The sequence below is a fragment of the Danio rerio genome, chromosome 14 (genome assembly GCF_052040795.2).
Source record: "Danio rerio strain M-AB ecotype USA chromosome 14, GRCz13ab, whole genome shotgun sequence".
NCBI classification, from domain to species: Eukaryota; Metazoa; Chordata; class Actinopteri; order Cypriniformes; family Danionidae; genus Danio; species Danio rerio.
In genome coordinates, this window is record NC_141034.1 from 26,947,139 (window position 1) to 26,970,314 (window position 23,176).

General features: G+C 36.4%; 2 protein-coding genes and 1 long non-coding RNA gene across 5 annotated transcripts in view; 2 read left to right on the forward strand and 1 right to left on the reverse strand.

Moving 5' to 3' along the window:
* atp7a (ATPase copper transporting alpha) overlaps positions 1-23,176 on the forward strand; it is an 813,718-nt gene that overhangs the window by 428,117 nt on the left and 362,425 nt on the right. The gene's annotated exons all lie outside the window — the stretch shown is intronic.
* LOC141377509 (uncharacterized) lies at positions 15,116-21,668 on the reverse strand. Its single transcript, XR_015507470.1, has 3 exons — positions 19,944-21,668; positions 17,143-18,711; positions 15,116-17,093 (listed from the first exon to the last, which is right to left on the reverse strand). It is a non-coding gene; the product is annotated as an uncharacterized LOC141377509 (long non-coding RNA).
* The window catches only part of LOC147833953 (uncharacterized), a 151,178-nt gene continuing 145,661 nt past the window's right edge, over positions 17,660-23,176 (forward strand). For both annotated transcript variants that reach the window (XM_087281484.1, XM_087281483.1), the window contains exon 1: positions 17,660-17,791. The gene's annotated coding sequence lies outside the window, so the exon portion shown is untranslated. The remainder of the gene's footprint in view (positions 17,792-23,176) is intronic.

A 23,176-nucleotide genomic window follows, 5' to 3' on the forward strand; every position in this document is an offset into this window, starting at 1 on the left:
GAGAGAAGCTAGTCAGCTTATTGTGCTAATACCAGCTTGCTGTAGACTGACACACCCACCCCCTTAGCTAAACCCAGCCGACAGAGTTTTCAAAAACAAACTAAAAGAGAAAAGCTGTTCTGACTGCATGCTTTTCACACTGCTCCACGTCCCATATCCAATGCCGCACGTGGTGAGGTACCAAGCAAACTGGTCACACCAGAAAAGCCATCAATATGTAGTTAAACAATCAGAAAGGAAAGAAACATGAAAGGAAAGTTGTCTATGGCATCATAATTAGTTTAGATTCAAGATTAGATTCAACTTTATTGTCCAACCCAAGCTCATTCTGGAAACGTAGCCCCGCGGACGTTTCTGGAGACCGCGATTTACGTGGCCGGAGGTACGTAAAGGCCGCGTTTGTTTTTTTTCGAGCGAACGCTGCGGGGCGGTGTGGCGCCGCTCCGCCCCTCCTCTTCGCGCTCGCCGGCCGACAGCTCGCCTCCGAGGGGAGGGCTTTCCCGACGCAATCAGTTTGTCCGCCTAGCTCACAGCGTTGCGCCGGCGGAGCGGAGGTCCCGGACGAGGAGGAGGAGGAGGAGCCGGCCGCGGTGGACGACGACCGGGATCGAGTCCGGGGAACAGCAGGTTCCGGAAATCAGGTGAGATGAAAAACGGAATCCGAAAAATGAGGGCGAGAACGCGGCGGGATCCGAAAACACGGTCGAAATTGAAGACGAGGGCTTTTGTTTTTTTTTGTTTTTTTCCCAATCCGGCGGCTTTTCGCACGAGAACGGTGCGGGCGCGAACGCCGCACGCTCCCGAGAGGCGCCCGCCCGAGACGCGAAAAAGCGCGCACAGCGGCCTCTCGCGGATCCGCGAAAACAAAAAAACGCTCGAATACGTACCTCCCGGGACGTAAATCGCGGTTCGCAGAAACCTCCGCGGGGCTACGTTTCCACAATGAGCCCGGGTTGTTATTGTCATTACACATGTACAAGTACAATGCAACGAAATGCAGTTTAGGTCTAACCAGCAGTGCAATAGCAGTAAGTGCAGGATACAGGTATAAGTTATAAAGTGCAGTTATAGAAAACTATAGTGATATTTACAGATGGATGTACTATGAACATTATATACAGGTTGGATTAGCTATTAACAGATTTACAATATATGAATATATGTGCAGGTTGCTATTAATAATCAGTAGTGTGCAGATACATAAGCATAATTACAAGTGTATATGTTACAATATATGAATATATGTACAGGTTGCTATTAATAATCAGTAGTGTGCAGATAAGCATGATTGCAAGTTTAAATGTCCAGTCGGTGTGCACATAATTACAGATGTCCATATGCAGTGGGTATGTACAGTTCAAATAAGTCAATTATTGCAATATGGTGCGGTGAATATGTGCAAATTTTAAATGTGCAATTGTAAACAGTGCAGTTAATGTGAGGAGTTTAAGTTAGAGGATAGTGGGGGGTGTACTGGGGGGGAGGTAAAAGAGTCAGTGAGGGGCAGAGTTCAAGAGAGAGACAGCTCTGGGGAAAAAGCTGTTCCTTAGTCTGCTGGTTTTTGTCCGGGGGAGCCTGAAGCACCTGCCGGAAGGCAGGAGAGAAAACAGTCTGTGAGCGGGGTGAGAGGTGTCCTTCAGAATACTGCATGCTCAGCTCAGACAGTGTTTCCTTTGGATGTCCTCTATGGCTGGCAGTGTGGTCCCTGTGATGCGTTGGGCAGTTTTCACCACCCGCTGAAGTGCCTTTCGCTCAGCAACAGAGCAGCTTCCATACCAGACTGTGACACAGTTTGTCAGGATGCTCTATTGTGCAGCAGTTGAAGTTCACCAAGACGGCTGATGAAAGCTGGTTCTTCTTAAGTTGCCTTAAGAAGAATAGACGCTGGTGAGCCTTCTTGATCAGGCTGGAGTTGTTGGTGGTCCAGGAAAGGTCCTTTGAGATGTGGGTCCCCAAAAACTTGAAGGATGATACAGGCTCAACGGCCATCCCATTGATGTGGATGGGATCATGTGGGCCTGTTTGTCCCTTCCTGAAGTCCACAATGAGCTCCTTGGTCTTGTTGGTGTTAAGGAGCAGATTATTGTCGGTGCACCAAGTGGCCAGATGCTGTATCTCCTCCCTGTAGGCCGTCTCATCATCATTGCTGATTAAACCAATCACTGTGGTGTCATCTGCAAATTTGATGATGGTGTTGGATCTGTTCACAGCCCTGCAGTCGATGGTAAAAATGGAGTAGAGGAAGGGGCTCAGAACACAGCCTTGTGGTACACCAGTGTTGCCCAGTAGTGCACGTTGAATCACGTACACATGAAATGTATCCAGACATAGCCCCGAGAACATATTTAGTGGTTCTCAAAAATCTAACCCTGAACACATATTCCTAATGAGCCTGTGTTTTGTGTATATATATATATATATATATATATAAATATATATATATATATATATATATATATATATATATATATATATATATATATATATATATTAGTACTGTCAATCGATAAAAAAAAATAACTAAACAATCGCACCTTTTTTGCAATTATCGCAATTAATCACGATTAATCACATTTAAAAGATTACATGATTACTTTTAATTTTGGATATTCAAATGTAAAATTAATGTAAATGCAAGACAAAAACTATTTAAATTCAAGATATATAATTGTTTATTAGAAATTTTGTTTAACTTGTAACCCAGATTTCTTCATGTAAACAACATACCCACAATAAACCATCAAGATCCTGACTTGACAGCCATATTTATTACAGAAATTAAAACACAGGCATGTTAATGCCATTTGAATTTTAAAACAATCAATGCCAATAAAGAAAAAAAAAGATGTTCTTAATGATTTCTAAGTGGACTGCAAAAAAAGAAAAAAGAAAAACAATGCCAAAAAATAGGCATTGCAAATATAGAAATTGGAAAATATTAATAACAATAAAGTATTGAATACAAACAAATTTACTCATTGAAAAGTTGTATTGCTGATAGATGAGAACATTAATTATAAAGTAGAAACAATTTTTCTTGGTCCTCCTTTACATTCAGCCATTTAGTTGACATCATCGGGGACAATGTGGCCCTTTTCTTTTAAATGATGTGAGCTGAGAGAGAGATCAGGCAGGATCACAAGCAGGATCTGAATCAGCATATGCATTTCGGTGCCTTATTTTGTGGCCACTGGTGCTGCCATAAGGACGTAAGTAGCATCAAAGACGTACATCAAAGGCAATCACAGGTGGTAGGCTACGCGTTGTGTCACACCAAAGACTAATTCTTACAGGGACTTTGGTCACACCATCCCTAAATATTTAAACAACTTTTAGGGATTCGGACGACGAAATCGGTAATGTGTAGGCATTTGTTCTTGTTGCTTGTAAACGCACGGGATCGCACACACACACACACACACACACACACACTCGAACACACAATGCACGCAGGACAGCACAGCCGGAGCGACTCCCTTCAGATTCAACACGCATGATCGCGTTCATCAAATTTGCTTAAGCTAAGCAGTCTTAAGTATGGCTGTATTTCACAAGGATTCTGACACAACAACATGAAGCAGATGGTTTACAAAAAAGTTTAAGTTTAAGGGGGAAACATGACAAAATGCGCTGTCTTTGACAGCTTGCGGCATCTTCTGAGTTTCACTGAGTACATTTACATGGACACCAATACTCTGCTTTTAACAGGATTAAGATAATACTCTTATTAAGATTCTTATTTCTACCATGTAAACAGCGATTTTTGATTACCTTAAAGGACCACCGAGTCACAAAATGTGGAGGTTTTTCTTTCCCGTTCGCCATGAGGTATCAAGTTCCGTTAAAACAAAAATAGGAGGATTTATAATGAAACTTACGAAAATAAATGAAACTCTGGAGGAAACGTTCGATAGCCTGGTAATGCGACATTAACTTTTATACTGAAACGTTTCTTCTAAAAAACTGCTTTCATTTTTTTTAACACGTTAAATATTTCAAATTAGTCGCATGCGTTAACGCACTAATTTTGACAACACTTGATATATATTGAAGTCATAATTATTAGCCCCCACTGAATTATTAGCCCCCTGTTTATTTTTTCCCTTTTCTGTTTAACATTGAGAAGATTTTTTCTACACATTTCTAAATATGATAGTGTAATAACTTATCTCTAATAACTGTTTTTTTTTTTTTTTATCTTTGCCATGATGACAGTAAATAATATTTGACTAGACATTTTTCAAGACACTTTTATACAGCTTATATAAGTGACATTTAAAAGCTTAACTAGGTTAATTAGGGTAACTGGGCAGGTTAGAGTAATTAAGCAAGTCGTTGTAAAATGATTGTTTGTTTTGTAGTCTATCGAGAGAAAAAAATTACCCTAAAGGGGCTAATGATTTTGTCCTTAAACGGTGTTAAAAATTTTAAACTGCTTTTATTTTAATCAAAATAAAACAAATAAGACTTTTTTTTCCAATAGAAAAAAATATTATCAGACATACTGTGAAAATATATGTGGACATATATGTTTCTGACATATATTGGAACTATATGTGCTATACATGTAAGGGACATGTATGTTTCTGGCATATATTGGACATATATGTTTCTGGCATATAAGTGGACATATACGTTTCTGGCACATATGTGGACAAATTTGTTTCTGATATATATGTGCTAAACAAGTAGGCAACATATATGTTTTTGCCATTTTTTGGACTTGTGTTATACATGTAGGGGACATATGTTTCTTGCAAACATGTGGACATATATATGTGTTTTACAAATATGGACATATATTTCTGGCATATATGTGGACATATGTGTGCTATACATGTAAGGAACATTTATGTTTCTGGCATATATTGGACATATATGGTTCAAACATATATAGGACATATATGTTTCTGGCATATATGTGGACATATGTGCTTCTGACATATATTGGACATATATGTGCTATACATATATGATTCTTTGGACATATTTGTTTCTGACATATATGTGCTATACATGTGGGGGACATATATGTTTCTGACATATATGGACACAAATGTTTCTGTTGTATATGGGACATATATGTGTTTAACACATATGGACATATATATTTCTGACATATATGTGGACATATGTTTCTGGCATATATGGGACATATATGTTTAACATATATGGACATATGTTTCTTGCATATATGTTGACATATGTTTGACGTATATGTCCTATACATGTATGTTACATGTTGTTGGCATATATGGGACGCATGTTCCTTACATATATGGGACATATATGTTTTTGATATATATGTGGACAAATATGTTTCTGACTTATATGGGACATATATTTCTGGCATATATGTGGACATATATGTTTCTGACATTTATGGCACATATATGTGTTTAACATATATGGACATATATGTTTCTGGCATATATGTTGACGTGTGTTTCTAACATAAATGGGACATATATGTGTTTAACGAATATGGACATATATGTTTCTAGCATATATGTGGACATATATGGGACATGTATTTAACATATATGGGTCATATATGTTTCGGACATATATGTGGACATATATAGGACATATATGTGTATTACATATATGAACATGTGTACTTCTAACATATGTGGACATGTGCTCTACATGTAGAAGCCATATATGTTTTTGACATATATGGACATCTATGTTTCTAACATATATGGGACATATATGTGTTTAAAATATATGGACATATGTGTTTCTGGCATATATGTGGACATTTATGTTTCTGACATTTATGGGACTTTTATGTGTTTTATATACATGGTCATATAAGTTTCTTGCATACATCTGGGCATATATAGGACATATAAGACTTTTCATCATAGTCTAATCAGTAAAACAAGTGAGCATACTGTAAATCATATCAGCGAAGAGAAAGTGACAGAATTGTACACTTTCATTGCAGTTCATTGCACTTCACCAATGTTTAGTGCATGCAAACACAGACGAGCGATCCGCTGATGTCTTGACTGATCTTCGTGACTTTGAAATGCTTCAGTGTCTGAGTATGTGTTTGCACTTGGTGAAAAGTGATGAGCTGATGACCTTCATGGCCAATCACAATCTTCTGTTGAGTACTAGTGAATACTATAGTAAATCAGCGGTGTTCAAGAAAACTCTCACAGGCACTTAAATTTTAGCAGGAAATAAGACGTTTTTTTCAAATTTCAGTACTGGGACAACACAATTACAGACAGCACGAGGGTGTGCTACTGAAGGAATCGTCCTCACCCTTGTTTACCTGGTGCCATGAACTGAAGCCTATGATGATTGTGATTTAGTTTAAAGCCTAATATGCTTTTGATTGTATAAAGTAAACTTAACTGAATGATATTAAAGTGATGTTTACACCATATCTTCAATTTTAAATTGTGGCAACAGCTGGAGGGTTGTAGTCAACAGCATGTTGTTGCAATGTGTACAGTGGTGATCCTATACTTCTAGGTTTCTTCCAATCGCAGCCTCGCTTTTGTTTTTAGGGAAATTACTGGTAATGTTGAGACTGATTCCAGCGACGCTCCAGGGACATACGAGTCTTCGCTGAAGGCCATCTTCCAGCCCACCGCGGTGACTGAAGCTCTGCACAAGACTTTTGGCCAGCGGAGAAATTAAAATGGTCGTGCCGAACTGAGTCTGGTTCTCTCAAGGTTTTTTTTCTTCACTCCCATCAGGTGAAGTTTTTTTTCCCTCTCCGCTGTCGCCACTGGCTCGCATGGTTCAGGATTGCTAGAGCTACGCATCGATGAATTTGCTCTTCAGTGTTTGAACTCTCAGTAATGATTAAATCACACTGAACTGAGCTAAACTGAACTAAACTGAACTTAAACACTAAAAACTGAACTACACTGTTCCAGTTACTATGACCATTTATGTGAAGCTGCTTTGACACAATCTACATTGTAAAAGCGCTATACAAATAAAGCTGAATTGAATTGAATTGTTACAACTTCTCTTTCCAGAAAATTGGCGAATAAAATTTGCGGTATTTTCAAAAAGAGCCAGTTCACACATAATCTCTTTTTGGAAATATTTCTGGTAATTTTTCTTAAGTTCTGTATGTGTAAAAGGGGCTAATGACAAGCATTTGATTATTTTTATTACTGTTTATGCTCATTCAAGACATAATTAGCTGTGTTTAAGATAAAACACACCATTATGAACTTGTTTATGGTATTATGTGTCTGCTCAGTATTATGCTTGGTGTCTCTTTACCATTATAGGGCTTGACTGATTATCATGTACTGTTACAAGGATTGACTAATTTTAAGGCTGCATGAGAAGAACGAAAGATGGGACGGTGCAATTCTTCCGTGAAAAAAAAGGCAACACTGCCATTTTTACAATCATTTTAAAGCATTTTCAAGTTCTTCATCACATTTTTTTGTTTATCACAATTGAGAGCAAGGGAGCCCCCTGGTGGTTTGGTGGTTACAGTATTTGGATTCTAAAGTGGTAAAACAAAAAAATAAAGGATGACACATTAATCTCTTGGATGAATACACTTTTACTCCAGTTTAAATTTCACTTAACTGTTACAGACTTCTTTTTTGTTCTCACATAAGTAACGCAATATTTCCACCTAGTGTCATTCTGTGTAACAACAACTAAGTGAACACAACAATGTGTGTATTAGGAAAGTCAGCTCTTTGTAGATGTCACTGTCATCTTTCATAGAAAGATTATAAATACAGGAGAGATTTGGTAAAACATTTCAACAAGGTGATAAAAAATAAAATATGTGAGTATCTTTGGATTGACCGGTATGATCTAGAGTATATCAGCGTTTCGAACATAGATTAGCATGTTGCTAGCATATTTCTAGCATGAATCAACATATGTGAAAAATTCGAAGAAGAAAAAGGCAAAAATTGACCTGAACATAAATTAGATGTATTCCTTAAATTGTATTCCTTAATTTGTTTTGCAGTGGCTGTATATACAAACAAAATGTTTTCGAATCATTTACATGGAACTTGCCCAAACCTCAATAGCAGTTAATCCCCACATCTACATTTTTACTTTTTTTATTGTCAGTTGTTTTTCGTAGAGCATATTTTAGAAATGGCACATGCTGACAATGATTGTGATTCATCTGAAAGTTGTCTCCTAGCAACATGTGCATAAAAGCCCAGCAGTGGTAAGTGTGAACTCAGAGGAGTCAAGAGGGCTCGTGTTCGGCAGGCTGATGAGAAGCTGTTTACATGTAATCAAAGGCAGCTCTCTTAAGACACAAGCCTCTAACACAGATGCAATCACCTGTGTTAGCCTGACTAAATAAAGGATTAAAGAAATAAGCATGTGCTTTCTATTGAGAAAGTAAAGAGATAAATTACTAGCAGTTGTGAGGGTGAATTTTTCATTGCATTTTGGGACTTGAAATACTATCTTAATTTAAAAGCTAGTCAAAAACTAATTTGCTAATATGTTAGTAACAATCTATTCCACAATTTAGGTAATAAGATCTGGCTACTTTATGGCTCTATCTGAAATCACCTCTTATAGCTTCATTTGCTATCCTGGAAATTAGTCTACTAATAGTCCACTTATAGGAGTGAATGAAAATGAGTGGGTGAATTCGAGCACCAGAAGGAATGCCATTTTGTTTGAGCTTTGTTTTGTTTGATAAATGCCTCAAAGGGATTGGATTTTCAACTTCTTGTTCAGATCTCATGATGGTAACCTGTTTTTCTGTATATGGCCACAAGAGGGTGCTCTGTGTTTCATATGTGCATTTTATTGTCTACCTAAGATGCTGAGTATTCACATTTTGTTTATTTTTTATTTGCACCTTTTTCATTTGTACCTTTTTCATTCTCTAAGGCTGTCAAAAAAGTTGATTGCACAAGGATTAGCATCAGCGCAGCAGAATCCCTATTCAAAGTTTCTTGCTAGGTTTACAGAGGAGGGAGAACCTATCTGTTTTAGATACAATGAGGTTGGGCATGTGGCTAGGTGTTGCACACTGAGACGGGAGACCAAAGAGTGATGCCAGCACAGCTGAAGAGCATGAAAGACAAGGTCAGGCAACACAGGGAGAAATTGCTGGTCCACTACCTGAAGGAGCCAGTCAGGATAGGTTTCTTGAATGAGCGGTTGAGACTTGCCTAATGGTGGATTTAGAAATATAAATAGTGTGTTTATGTCATGTCTGCTTGACACTGGTAGTCAGGACAGTACTATCACCAAAGGATTCTTCTGAGAGCGTTTATTCAGGAATGACAGTGATGTGATGTCCACATCAGGTTGGTTGAAGATCACATAAGCTAATAGTTTACACATTCCCTATTTGGCTTACATTAAGATGGACATGGAGGTTATAGGAATGGTCTTGCCAGAGTGTGGGTTTTTGATCATCAAAGAAAATCTTAGGGTGCTTTCATATCTGTACAATAATTTGTACAATAAATTGTTTCACATCACAACAATAAATGATACATTGTTGCATCTTCTGTTGTCTTTGGGTCGTTTTCACGCCACACTGCTGGCTTTGGTCCGAACCAGTTGAAACGAACCAAAATGCAGTCATCTGACACAATCCTCATCTCTCATTGGCCAGATGTTGTTGAACATATTTCCTAAACTGCTTATTGATTGGTCCGAATACACGTGCGGGAAAAATGCCAGTGAAGTCCTGCAGGTAAACAAAATCTTTTACTCTGGAGGGACAACTGCGCTGGCTGATTGTGTCCCTGCTTTAGACAAACTATACATTTCGAAAATGAAGTGCGGCCGTGGCTGGAAAACAGTGTTTAATGCATCGCTCGTCACTTCAGGAGGAGACGTGAATTAATTTAGCTAAACTGCAACATGGTCATCTTGCGAAAATATTACCAACAATCCATCAGGTAATGTTTTCCCCTCTCTCTCTCTCTGTTGGTAAAGCGCTGTCCACAAATATTTTTCCTCCATATCCCATAATGCACAGCGCATCGGCCTACGGCAGCTGAATTAGTCCAAAACGCGCAGTAATTTTTGCGGTTGGACCTGTTTTAGTATGGATCATATTTTCAACACAAATGAACTGCTCCAGGGTTCGTTTGAAAGCGTACCGAGACCACCTCTTCAAGATTGCTGCATTCTCACCTGCCCAAACGAACCGTACCAAAAGGGGAAACGAACTCTAATGCGATTCAATCGAACTAAATAAGGCAGGTGTGAAAGCACCCTTAGTTCGTCATCAATTGCTGTGCTCATTGGAATGAAAATCACTAGTAAGCACAGATAGATTGTTTATGCTGAAATTAACACTACACTTAGTGGGATGATTGATTCTAACTGGCAGGTACCCTTCCAGCAGAACGAGTTTCAGTTGCCCGGATTGCAGGTAAAACACCTACTAATGTGCCTGCTTGGTCTGCAGCTACTGTCTTGGTCAAGGGAATAGAACATGGTAAAAAGGATTACCTTGTATGTTTCATAGAACTAAACTACCTTGTTTTACCTACTTTGGTTACAATTGAGATGCCTGTGTGTCCAGTAAGAGCGCTTAACTTGTCTCAGGAAGACCTCTGGCTGCAGCCCAGGGCGCATGTGGGGATGTTTTTCCTGCTAGATGATAATGTTGCAAGTTCGTCCTTTGAGTGAAGTTTCAGCGAATCTCTGCAGGCTCTGGAAGAGTTACTGTGGCTGGAGGTCAGGGCTCTAAATCACACATAAAGGGAGTCTTGGATCACATTGTCATGAGGGACACACCTGAACTGCAGGTTAACCTAAAAAAAGGTGTTGGGAAAGTATTCAGGTGTGGTTGCTTCAGATGATGATCTAATTATACAGAGTTCAGCATAAGATTCATTTGACCGACAACGAACCGGTAAATCAGCCTTACTAACGCATTCCACCAAATCCATAATACAGTTTGCCTGTAGAACTACAACTCCCATAACTCTTTGCACCCATCAGTGTCTGCAACAGCTGACAATTTTCTGATCACACACACACAGCTGCAGCTCAATTTCACTCATTTCATACCACATAAACACTTCACTTTCTCATTTACTTTGCTTAGTCTTAGTTAACCTGTAGCATCACAAAGCATTTTCCTTGTTTTGTTTTCTGTGCCGTGTTTCCAGACCCTCGCTTTGTTTATTGATTTTTGCTGTTAGCCACCTGGACCAATCTTCTGTGATTGACTATTGCCTATCTGACCATTTTCTGTTTACTAAATATGCTGCATTTGGATCCGCAACTACAATGTCTGAACCGTATGTCACAAAAGCAAGAAGGTCACTTGATAGAGTTGAGACTTGGATTCCTCCAGGTGATCTGGTTTCCCCCACAGTCCAAATACATGCAGAAGTGAATTGGATGAACTAAATTAGCCGTAGTTTATGGGTGCGTGTGAATGTGAGAGTATATGGGTGTTTCCCAGTTCTGGGTTGCAGCTGAAAGGGCATCTGCTGCAAAAGAAAATATGCCCTTATTATAGTTGGTGGTTCATTCTGCTGTGGAGACCCCTGATAAATATGAGACTAAACTGAAGAGCATCAGTGAACATTTGAATTACGTAATGATTGCCATCAGGAAGAGAAGAGACTTTCCACCAGCATAACAAATATTGTTTCTGAAAACAATCCCCATTTGCTCTTTTGACAATGATTTTCCTGTCATTAACAGTCTTTATGTGTGCTAAAAACTATGCTATACATAAGAATCAAAGGAACTGTGTAAACAACCATTTACAATAACTTAATGCTTAATATTTACATTTATATGCGTTTACTTGCTCATGACTCCACAAGAAGCCTCATATATTCTTGATCATCCTCGCGGTCCTTCATGATGGCCATTATTATGGCAAAATAGGGTCAATATTTTGATTTGAATAAAATTATCTTGTGTTAAATTGTTATATAAATATAAAAATATTATATTTATTCAAACAAATTTTATTAAAATCACTGAAAATTCCTGCAATGATACAAAAAGGGGTTCAAATGAATGAAAAAAATATATTTTTAAGACAAAAGTCATCCAAAGACATACAGTATAGTTAAATTAGGAATAATATTTGCATTATTAGTAATTCACTGCCATTTTGTCAATATGTAATCGTGTAATCAATAAAATATAGCGTAAATATATTCAAATAAATATATTAAAATATACTATAATCTAAATACAGGTATTGTGAAATCGATTGCATTTTTCTTATAATCTTATAGCTCACTACTCTTCTAGCTCTGTTTATGTTTATGCTCTTGTTTAAAGATGTTATTGTTTATGTATTAATTATCTTTTTCTCTGCTCTAATGTCTAAAATTGCATATTTCAACACATGCAATGCGCCCTAGAGACGTACAGCAAACTTTCACAGCCATTATGATAAAGCTGTAAAATGAAAGAATGGATTTTTAAATCTCTCTTCACATCCTAATTTCCCCCTAATATGTCATTAATACATTGCACATTTTCGGTCCATTCATTTCTTCTGTCCTGATATTGATAGTGGATTCCATTTCTTTTTTCTCTCTCTTTGGCCTAAAACTCTTGAGTAAAACGACAACATCAAATGACTCCTATTCTTCTTCATTCTCTTTGTGACAAAACAGCCAGTTTTATTGTCTTCGTCAAAGCTGACTAGCGGGAATCAATAATCTTCACGTTGGTTTTATTTTTGATAGCACACATGCACGCACACAAACACACACAATTTTGTCTAAAATGATGAATGGCTTCATCTTTTTGATTTTTGTTTAATGCATTGTACCAAATTGCACTGTAACATTGTATTTCCAGAGTGCAGCTATTATTAAGATCTGCTAAGTCATTACAGACCCTAATCATAAGTAGATGTGCAACAAAAAGGAAAGAAAATAGGATGACCTAGATTTTAAACAAGCCATATTTTATTCTGTTCTTCAAATACTGCAGAATATAAGCTCTAGTGTAATTCTCTTTTCCCCTCTTTGTGGCTTTTGTGTCATAAGGTATAAAGATGTTAGTTACTAACATAATCTATGACACATTTCAGGCAATATGATTTGAATACTTTTTGATTACTTTTAGATTTTTTATTAGATTTCAATTAGGATAATCTTGTGCTGTATGATTATAAAAAACAGTAGGCTAAAAACTTATTCTATTGTCTATTAATTAAATTAAATACCAACAAAAATAATCTAAATTGTAGATTTTTATATGATATTGTTGTGTCATACTAGTATGTTTAACAAATTAATAAAGTTTATTTAAATTTTGATATTGCCTTAAAATATCTGCATGGATGTGCCACAAAAAAAAAAAAAAAAAAAAAACATATTTTACTTTTTTTTTTTCAAATACAGCATAACATAAGATTTTTATTTTTGACATTTTTCTTTGTGGCTTTTGCGTCTTAAGTCATTCAGATTTAACACTGTGGCTCTTTTGGGATCATTTACATAACTGTTTTGCAGGGAGAGGAAAACATGTCATCAGTACACCCCCATCCCTCACACCTTCTCATCTCTGTATGGAAATGAATGGCTTAATCTTCCCTTTTGACATTCAGCAGATAAGGTAATCAATGGAGCATGCTGTCTGTTTTTTTTTTTTTTTCTTTTAGTGAATGTGTGTGTGAATTAAGTACTAAAAGCCTTGATGAATGAACTCATCTTTGGATTTCCTTTCCATTGAGAGTACTACCACACATACAACAGATTTTCAGACAGACTAATTCAATCTATAAATACTGTATAAGAGAATCGCTTTTTCAAATTTTTAAAATACAAAGTAATTCTTAAATTTCAGAAGATGTGGCTGTAAGGCTTATATTTGGATATTTCACATAGCAGTTCTTCTTTTTTGATGTGAAAAACTATTTAGCATGTTTATTTTTTTTAAGTGCAAGTGTTTGCTTGAAATTAAATATAAAATTTATTCTTTGGCTGTTTATATTTACATATCTAACCAAATTTGACAAATTGCATTTGCACAATAATCTGCATCTTACACTACTTGATTTGTATTGAAGTGTACAAATCTGAAGATGTAGGTTCACCTCAAAATCTAAATTCTGCCATGTTATTCCAAAATAAATCATTGTAATTCAAATGGAGATGTTTTTAATCAAAATCAAAACTTTGCAATGAGATCATAATTAATAGTTTTTTTAATACAAGTCTTTTAATTTTACACAGTTGCTTTATAACATTAATAGATTTAACGTAGGCTTTACTCCTACAAAAAGAGGTTACTTTAAGGTGTATTATTAACACTAAAAAAACAGAATGTATGTTTTCAATCTACCTTTTTTATGTACCTTTCAGAAATATACTTTACCTTTTGAGAATATTGTTAAATTGTGTGTACTTGACTTATACTGACACTTCACTTATGCTGACACATTTAAACATTGATCAATGTATAGTGATTACAATATTCACATTTTGGTCACTGAAGCTCAGCCATGCTCACTTGAAGCACTGATTAATGTTCTCAATGTTTATATAAGTTAAAGTCTAGATTAAATTTGTTCATACTAGAAAGTAATTGCATCTCTTCACAAAATAAGTTCCCTCCATTCCCCTTAAAATCTCTTTACGATATAATTTTTAATGGAGGTAAAGAAATCTCCCATGCAGCTTTAGTTATAAGTACTGTCATTAAGTTTTCTGCAAAAAAAAACAAAAGTTGGAATTGGTGACCCATGAGGGTGGGTAAACAAGACAGAAGTTTCACATTGGGATCAATTATCTCTCATTTCCCTGTGGTTTACCCCTCACTTTGTCTTGGGTCAAATTGTCTCATAATCTATTTTAACAGAAGAGAAAAAAATCTAAACAACATTTTTTGGTTTTGAAATTTGGTGACTTTTTCTAAAATCTCCCCAACATTAGGAAAAAAAAATTCTTTTGTCATATTTCAATGAAGGCAAGTATAAATACAAATATGCCGCTTAATGTCTGTGAATACTGTCTTGCTAAAAGCATTGCAAACTCATGCAGGTACTTTTGGCATTAGAAAATATAGCCTTTGCTTTATTCAGAAATGATTGAATGATTAAACATTGGTGAAATAGTTTAAACTTATGAGGGAAAACCTAGACATTCAAAGACTTTGTGATGAAGGTTGTTTCTTCAAACAAAATAGATTTGAGGATTGAAATGAAATGTGCATGCTTTATTTTAGTAGTTTAGTGAAGGTAGTCATTTTTGACCCAAAGGGAGAATGGTGTATACATTTTAAGACAACAGGAGGGTTAATATCCTTTGAATACAAAATTCATATTTAACCTCTGCTTACTGCTTGACATTAAAGTACACTGGTACATTTTACTAAAAATCTATTTTACATGCTACAAATATAAAGCTGGTAAGGAGTAACATGGTGATGTTCAAAAAACCAACTTTGTCTTTTGCTTCATCTGGAGTCAGTTCACACAAAGGTAAGAATTAATTATGAATGGTGTGATTGTTAAAGGGCATATGATAAAGCTTCTTTCAAATTCTGAACTGAATACTAGATATTCAGTGACCTGTGTGCAGCATTATCTTACTTTGGTGTAGACAGAGAACAAAAACCTCACTCTGTATGCACAGATCATTTGATACAGTCAACAGCGCTTCTACACTGCTGAACCTTTCCTTCACCCATACTCGACTCATCCTCATGTTCAGATTGTAATTATCTCCCTGCTGGGTAGTGGTTAATCTTTGTGTTCGGGTAGAAGAAATTGACTTCATTGTCTTTGACATTAACAGTTTAATTTCACAGCTGCTGATGGTCCAGATTATCTAGATTTTACTGTACATAACTAAACGTGGCTAGAAAGAAAATCAAATTGTAAATCATTTAGACTTTGAAGGATTTCTTTACCCAGACATTTTTGTTTCTTCAAACAAAATTGATTTGAGGATTGAAATTAAATGTGCATGCTTTATTTTAGTAGTTAGAATTTTTTGTCATTAATTCTTCAAACCCATACAAAATGTCATATATTTTTGAAAATAAAATGATAAACAATGATTTAAATATTTATTTTTACATCAGCAAATCAGAAAAACTTGTGACAGTATGGAAAACACATATAATAAAAAGAAAGTAGTTATTTCCAAATTTGCTATGACGTTATTGCAGACATTATAGTTTGTTTTGTCTGGTCAACTTCATTTCATTTCTAAATATACATCCTTCCCTGTCAAAGTTGGGACAGGAGCAGGTTAAGGCTGGTAATCAGGTAAATTGGTTAAATAATTATGTGATTTGAAACAGGTGATTGTAATTGTGATTTAGTACAAAAGCAGCATCCATGAAAAGTTTAGTCCTTAAGAAGCAAAGATGGGCAGAGGATCGCCAGTTTGCCAACAAATACATGAGAAAATTATTGAAATGTTTAAAAAGAATGTTTCTCAAAGAAAGTTACGAAGAAATTAAGTTAGGAAGAATATTTCACATTCAATAGTGCATAACATATTTAAAAGATTCAAAGAAACTGGATGAATTTCAGTGCTTAAAGGATAAGGGCGCAAGCTGAACTACCATTATCTCCAATCTCTCAGTTGGCACTGCATCAAGAATTATCATTCATCAACAAGTGATATCAGCAGATATCATATCACGTACCACAATATGTAGTTACACCCACAAATGCCAGTTAAAACTGTACTGTACCAAAAGGAAGCCCAATTTAATAGTGTCCAGAAGTGCCATTGACTTCTCTGGGCTTGGAGGCATCTGGGATGACCATCACGTGTACTGTACTGTGGTCAGATCAATCAGTATTTCAGGTATTTTTTGGGGGAGAAATGGACACCATAAGTTTCCGGCCAAAGAAGAAAAGGATCACCAGACTGTTACCAGCAACAAGTTCAAAAGCCAGGGTCTGTCATGGTTCTGTATGGAATTGTGTCGGTGCCCTTGGCAAAGGTAACTTGCATGTAATGGCATCATTTAAAGCTGTAAAGTACTGAGAGATTTTGGAGACGCCCAGGAACATCCATGCATATTTCAAAGCTCTGACTACGGAGGAAGAGGATATACTGTAGGTACCTGACTGACCTGTCTGCAGTCCTGACTTTTCTCAATTAGAGAACGAATGGCAAAAATGTGACAACGAAGACCCTGTACTGTTGTCCACCTTAGAATATATTTGCAGGAAGAAAAAAAATAATACACCAAAACATCTTCATCACTTGGTGTCTGCAGTCCCTAAACAGAAATAGAATTGATCTCAATGAAAATATTTTAAGAGGAGCCTAAAAAGTAACAGACCCAGCTCTTAAGGTTATGGATATTTAGCCTAATAATAGACAAAAGAGGAGGAAAATGTGCCAGGATGTTAAAAAACGTACCTTTAAAAGATCACCTACAACTTTACTGAATAATATTCACGGCACAATTAAAATCATCCCAGCCGGGTTAATCACGTTTTAGGCTCCCCTTGAAACATTTCTGTTGTGTTTCTTGATATTTGCATGCACTGTGAAAATGCAACACATTTTTGTAAATGTGTTTGTGTTGTGAGGATTTGGAACACTATGCTGTAAAACCAGTGAGGGTCTTTTCTTAAATTGTTGGTGTTTTTTGTAATTACTTGGGATTTCATGTTGGAGCCATTTATAGGTTGCAATTTTCTTTCGCACCACTAGAGGGTGTGTATGGTATTTATGCTCTCCTCACGACGATCTGAGGTGTAGAAGAAGGCAAAACAAACTTTTTGACCGGCATGGCTGTGAGAACGGGTTAATGTTTGTTTTGATGTTTACTTTTAATTTTGAGAAAATGGACAATACATGGATTGGAATATTCAACTTTATTTGCAAAGGTATGGACATTTCACTTTTTTATTGACCTGTTCAAGCAACAAATGCGTCAGAACCAATGACCAAAATATTCGCATCTACACTTTACAACACTGCAGCACGTTAAGCTCTCTTGGTCACTACTTTTGGACCACAGAAATTGGCAAAGATCTTAGTTATAACAGCTCTTTTTAAGGAAGTAAATTAGCTATTTTAGAGTTACTGATTGGCATAAAATATATTTATATACTACTAAGTATTAAGCATAATAAAGGTATACCTTATTCATTAAATATAGTTATCAATAATAATAATGATGATGATGACCTTTCAGAAATGTATTCACATATGTTCTGCCCTACATCTATGAATAGTCATTTGACTTTGCTTGATATCAGCTTTTTTTCTTTTTTCTCTCTTGTGGCGATTTCAGAAGTAATATTATCAACCCTACTTCATCTTTATTACTTTCTAATGATTCTGGGCCAGTTTGATGAATACTAATTAGATGCTGATATGTAAGTGTTAGCAGTTGTGTCCTTAAAACTATAAAGGCTTGTAATGAATTAGAATTCGAGCATATTCAAACATAAATTTTACATGAATTCTATAATAATGACACATTTAATTGGATTCAATATCCTGGATTGGTAGTAACTTAAATGTTTTACACATTAAGAAACAAATTAATGTGTTGTAAATAGTCATCATATAGCAATTTTGGGAGTCACCCTCAGTTTCACTAAATCATGCGTATATTGCAGATTTGATGTATTGGTTAATGTATTGGTCCAGCTTTACCAAACTAATACTATGTTTGGCATTTTAATATTTTTTATTTTTACAAGTACCAAGTACAGAGGGTGACTCCATTGTGTACCTTAGGTTTCTTCTTCATTCTTGTCATCTTCTTTCCTAAATGTGTCCAGGCAGGCCGTAGGTCCTTAAAGGGCCATGAAACCCCCTCGTTTTAGCAGGGTGTTTTCACAACTCTACTTTGGAAAAAGTCAGAAAAGTGGGCGTGTCCAGCTCTGTTTAGGGGGGTTGTGTTGGAGGAAGAACAGAGGCTTGGCGTGGGAGTGTCTATTTGGGCGCGCTGAATTTCAGAGTCAAAACACACAACCACAGCGGACAATGTGACTGTGTTTACATGGACATCTGTTGTCGAATTATATGCCAAATTATTAAATGGGGGACTTTAACTGCAGTTTGGCTCTTTCATTCAGGGAATTCATTCATGTCCCTCCCGACAAACGAGATATTTGATTCGAGGATCTGCTCTAAGCGTGTATTTTTCATGCAATGTTTGATACCGCATGGCGAATGAGAGAAAAAAAACTCAGCATTTCCCGGAAACTTAGATGCACACGGCAGGTAGAGTCAGAAAGCCGCGTGTGTTATTCCGGTCACTAAATCCAACACGAGGTTATAGTTTGGTTGTAACTGTTAGTGCTAACTTGTTTACACTGGTGCAATAGTTTGTTTGATACGAATAAAATACGAACTGAATAAACAAAGAGCATTGGTCGCTCACTTACCAAATCTGTAGAGACAGGACAATCCACAGCAACTAGAGCCGCGTCTTTATTTAGAGGAGACTACAAGCGAATCCCGATCTCAGCGTTTGCAGATGAGAACAGCTCTCAGGTAAACAATGTTCCTCCTTAGACACATAAGTTATGGTTGTCAAGCGTCGCGTACACTGTTAATCCACACATGACTCAGAGCTCTCACAGAGAGAAAATGAAAACGAAACTTAACTGCAGAAAACTATAAAAGCAACACTTCACGCTTGTTTTGCCAATACAACGTGGCGTCTCTGCCTTCTACACTCTGACAGCAATGAATATTAATGAAGTTGCACAATAGAGCGCGCTGATTGGTTTGAACCAAGCCTTACTCATGCATTAATGCAACACACTGTAAGACGTAATAAGACTCACTCTGGCACAGACGCCCAGTCCGCACGCTGGAATACAACGCTATTATGTCATGGCCGTGACGCAGCTTCAAAAATTCGTTTCAAACCGGAAGTATGAATTTGCTTGAAATAACGCAAAAACAACCAATTTACACTTTTTAGTGAAATATAGGTGTCCTAATAGTGTTTTTAGCAGTGTGGGACACATACACGACTGTCAACAGCTCAAAAAATGTGTTTTGGTGTTTCGTGACCCTTTAAAGCACCACATTTGGCAGGATGGTCTGAAATGCCTTTACTTCTTAAGTGCACACACTGATCAGATCATGGCGGGTACTAAAATAAGTACATTTACCTTTTTTGAGCAGTTCTCAGCAACCACTCAGGCAAGAAGTAAAGCTTATTTTTACCTCTACAATTTCATGAATAACTGTATTCCAGCACTTTAAGCTTTAGGTCCACATATCATTCAGATCATGTAAATAAAAAGGATTATCAAAAAAAAAAAAATTAAATGGTTTAAAAGATGTAGCTTCATAAGTGTTTTAAGCCATGGCTAGAAAATGTATTTATATTTTTTAAATGGTGTGACTTTTTAAAATTATTTTAAACAATTTTTGTCATTGGTCTCTGTAGATGACACATACAAGATTTAATGAGAATCAAGCCTAGTTCACACTAGAGGATTTTAAGCCTGCTTTGAGCTCGATTTGGAAGTTAACGAGCTCGCCGACAGATCGGGCTGTGATCGGGAAGAAATCTGCGGGTGCACGGCGCTCGCCACTCTTTATGTGTGAACTACTGAACAACGCATCAACGAGGCTCGCTGACGCGTCGCAGACACCTCGCAGACTAAAATCCAATATTTAGCATGCTGAATATTCCAGAGCAGCCGGCTGACTCAACCCCACCTGTGGTCAGATGTAGTGACGAGCTGCAGCCAATGAGAGAGCATATCAGCATGAGCTGAATGCCTGCGTGCTCAGGAGCTCAACAGAAACATCTGTGATTGGTCAGAATGGGCATCGGTGCACTCGCTTCATTCTGCGTTAACGCAGAAATAAGAGTAGGATATATTAACAGTGGAACTAGAATTCTGTAACTATTAGAATTACCATACTGCTCATTCTGACCTTTCTCATATAAAACGCCATATTGTCACAACATATTTACATTCAAAGCTATTATTGAGATATTAAAATTAAGCTTTGAATATCTGGCATCATATTTAATGACACCATTACCCTAAAAATATTATCTTTTTTGGAAATACAACCTATAAATATGCAGTTAAGATACTAGAACACGCAAAAGCCTTGGCTTTCATTTTCACTTTCAAACAGGAGCTATTTCACAGCACAGAATATGCTGTTTTGAAAAATATCTGAAGTAAATTAATGTTTTTGCCATCAGAAAAATTTGTTTATGTTAGCAGGAAGTTGCTAGGCAAAAAAAATGCACACATATTTAAAGTCACAGCGAAAAGTATCAGACATGCATGCAGTCATTTTGACCAATATGGTAATTTAAGGCAGAAATGCTCAGTTCTTTACTGTTTTATAATTAAAAAAATAATAATGTCAGAAAGGAATACACTGATAGTTAGAAAGCGGCAAGGTGTTATAGATGTGTTAGTTTTATTTTAAAGAGTTATACAATTACAAAAATTAAAAACTCTGTGTATCTATCCACTCGAACCTTGCAGATGAGTGATTGATCCGCTGATGATGCATCAGCTGATTTGACAATATTTTTAATTGCTTTCTGGAAAGCTTGAAATGCTGTCAGTGATGTAATCAGCACACAAGCAGCCAATAGTGTTCAGCTTTTTCTGACGACTCCTCCCTCAAAATTTCATTGGCTGTGGTTTGGTAGCTTGAATGAGCTGTTGGGGAATGAGTTGTTGTCAGATCATGTAGTGTGTGACCCCCCTCTTGTGGATTATTCACGTAGTGTCGCATAGTGTGAACACCACAGAGATTAAAAGACACAAAGTCGTCATGTAGTGTGAACGGCAAAGCGATCTGCTGATGTTTAAAATCCTGTAGTGTGAACTAGGCTTCAGCAAAGAGGATTATAGAAGGAGACTGTAAATTTGTCTTTTGGCATCTTGTTGCACTAATATTGACCACTTGATGGATTCACAGGATGAAGGGGGATAACATCCGTTGCATTCAACAGGTTTTCTCATGCACCAACCCAAACACAGAAATTCAGGGCTTAACGGAAATCCAAAGTTTGCCAGGGTGCACGATCACGTGCATTCAACTCACAAAAATTATATTTATGACATCACTTGAATGCAACATATAGTTCATGTGAAGCAAAAGCTCAATGAAAGCATTCTGGACAGCTGCAGCACAGCTCTGATTTTAATTTGCACAGAGAAACCCTATTAAATGTATAATCCAACATCTCAACTGCTCAACAATCTCAACTTCTAAATGCAAAATTAATTAAGAAAACTTTTGCAAAATTTTTGTTTTAAACAAACAAACAAACAATAGAACCATCACAGCTGTTTTAATGGTTTCAAATACACCAATAAAAGAATAACAATCATCTTTTAACATTAAACCAGCATAATGTAATGTTTTCTAGTGCATTTTGGGACACATTACATTATTGGTTTTAACATAACATTAATAGAAGGTGAAAGAATTACCAGTTTAAATTTCTAAATGTTAATACAGTTTATATTCCACTCCTAGACCGGGACTGGAAGCCACTGTCCCTAGAGAACAGTGATTATTAATAAAGATAAGACTGCAATATGGATGAACAAAAGCAATCCATTAGTGGTGCTACTTCACAGTAGTCTGCTTATATCTGGCTTGCAAACACTTTCCAGATCCATAATGCTGATTCTTCCAAAATTTCTCAAACTGATTCTTCTTCCATGGTGTTTTTTTCCTGCCTTGTTCTTGCCAGAGTTGCATTTAAAATATCTTTTTCAGACCTATAAAGCAGTCAACGGCCTGGCATGTTACATAGACACTGCTCACCAGTTTTATAAGCTCAGCATTTTACAATAGACTCAAAGCACTATATTTCAAGATGAACAAGGTGGACTGTTGGTAAAACAAAACTTAATAAGAACTCTGATCTCTTCTACTAATAAATGCTAACTCTTTTCCCTTTATGACTCATATTAGCACTCTTGAAAATGTAAATTGGTGCTTTTATAAATTTTTACAACACATTACAACATTTTCACAGAAACATCCTCTGTGTGAATTTATGCATTTCATAAATGTATTTGCCCATGTCAAGCTTGCTCATTACAGCTCCTGATATAAATGAAGCATTTCAAAATTTCACACTGAATGCATGTTTGATTACGCTGTATGTATCTAAAATTATCTTAATTAAAATAATGTATGATGGTAATTTTCAATAAGACATCTAAAAAACTGAATCTAGTATTAATTTTTACAGCATAATGCATGTTAATGTGTTTACCTCATGTTGATGCAGGAAATAAAAA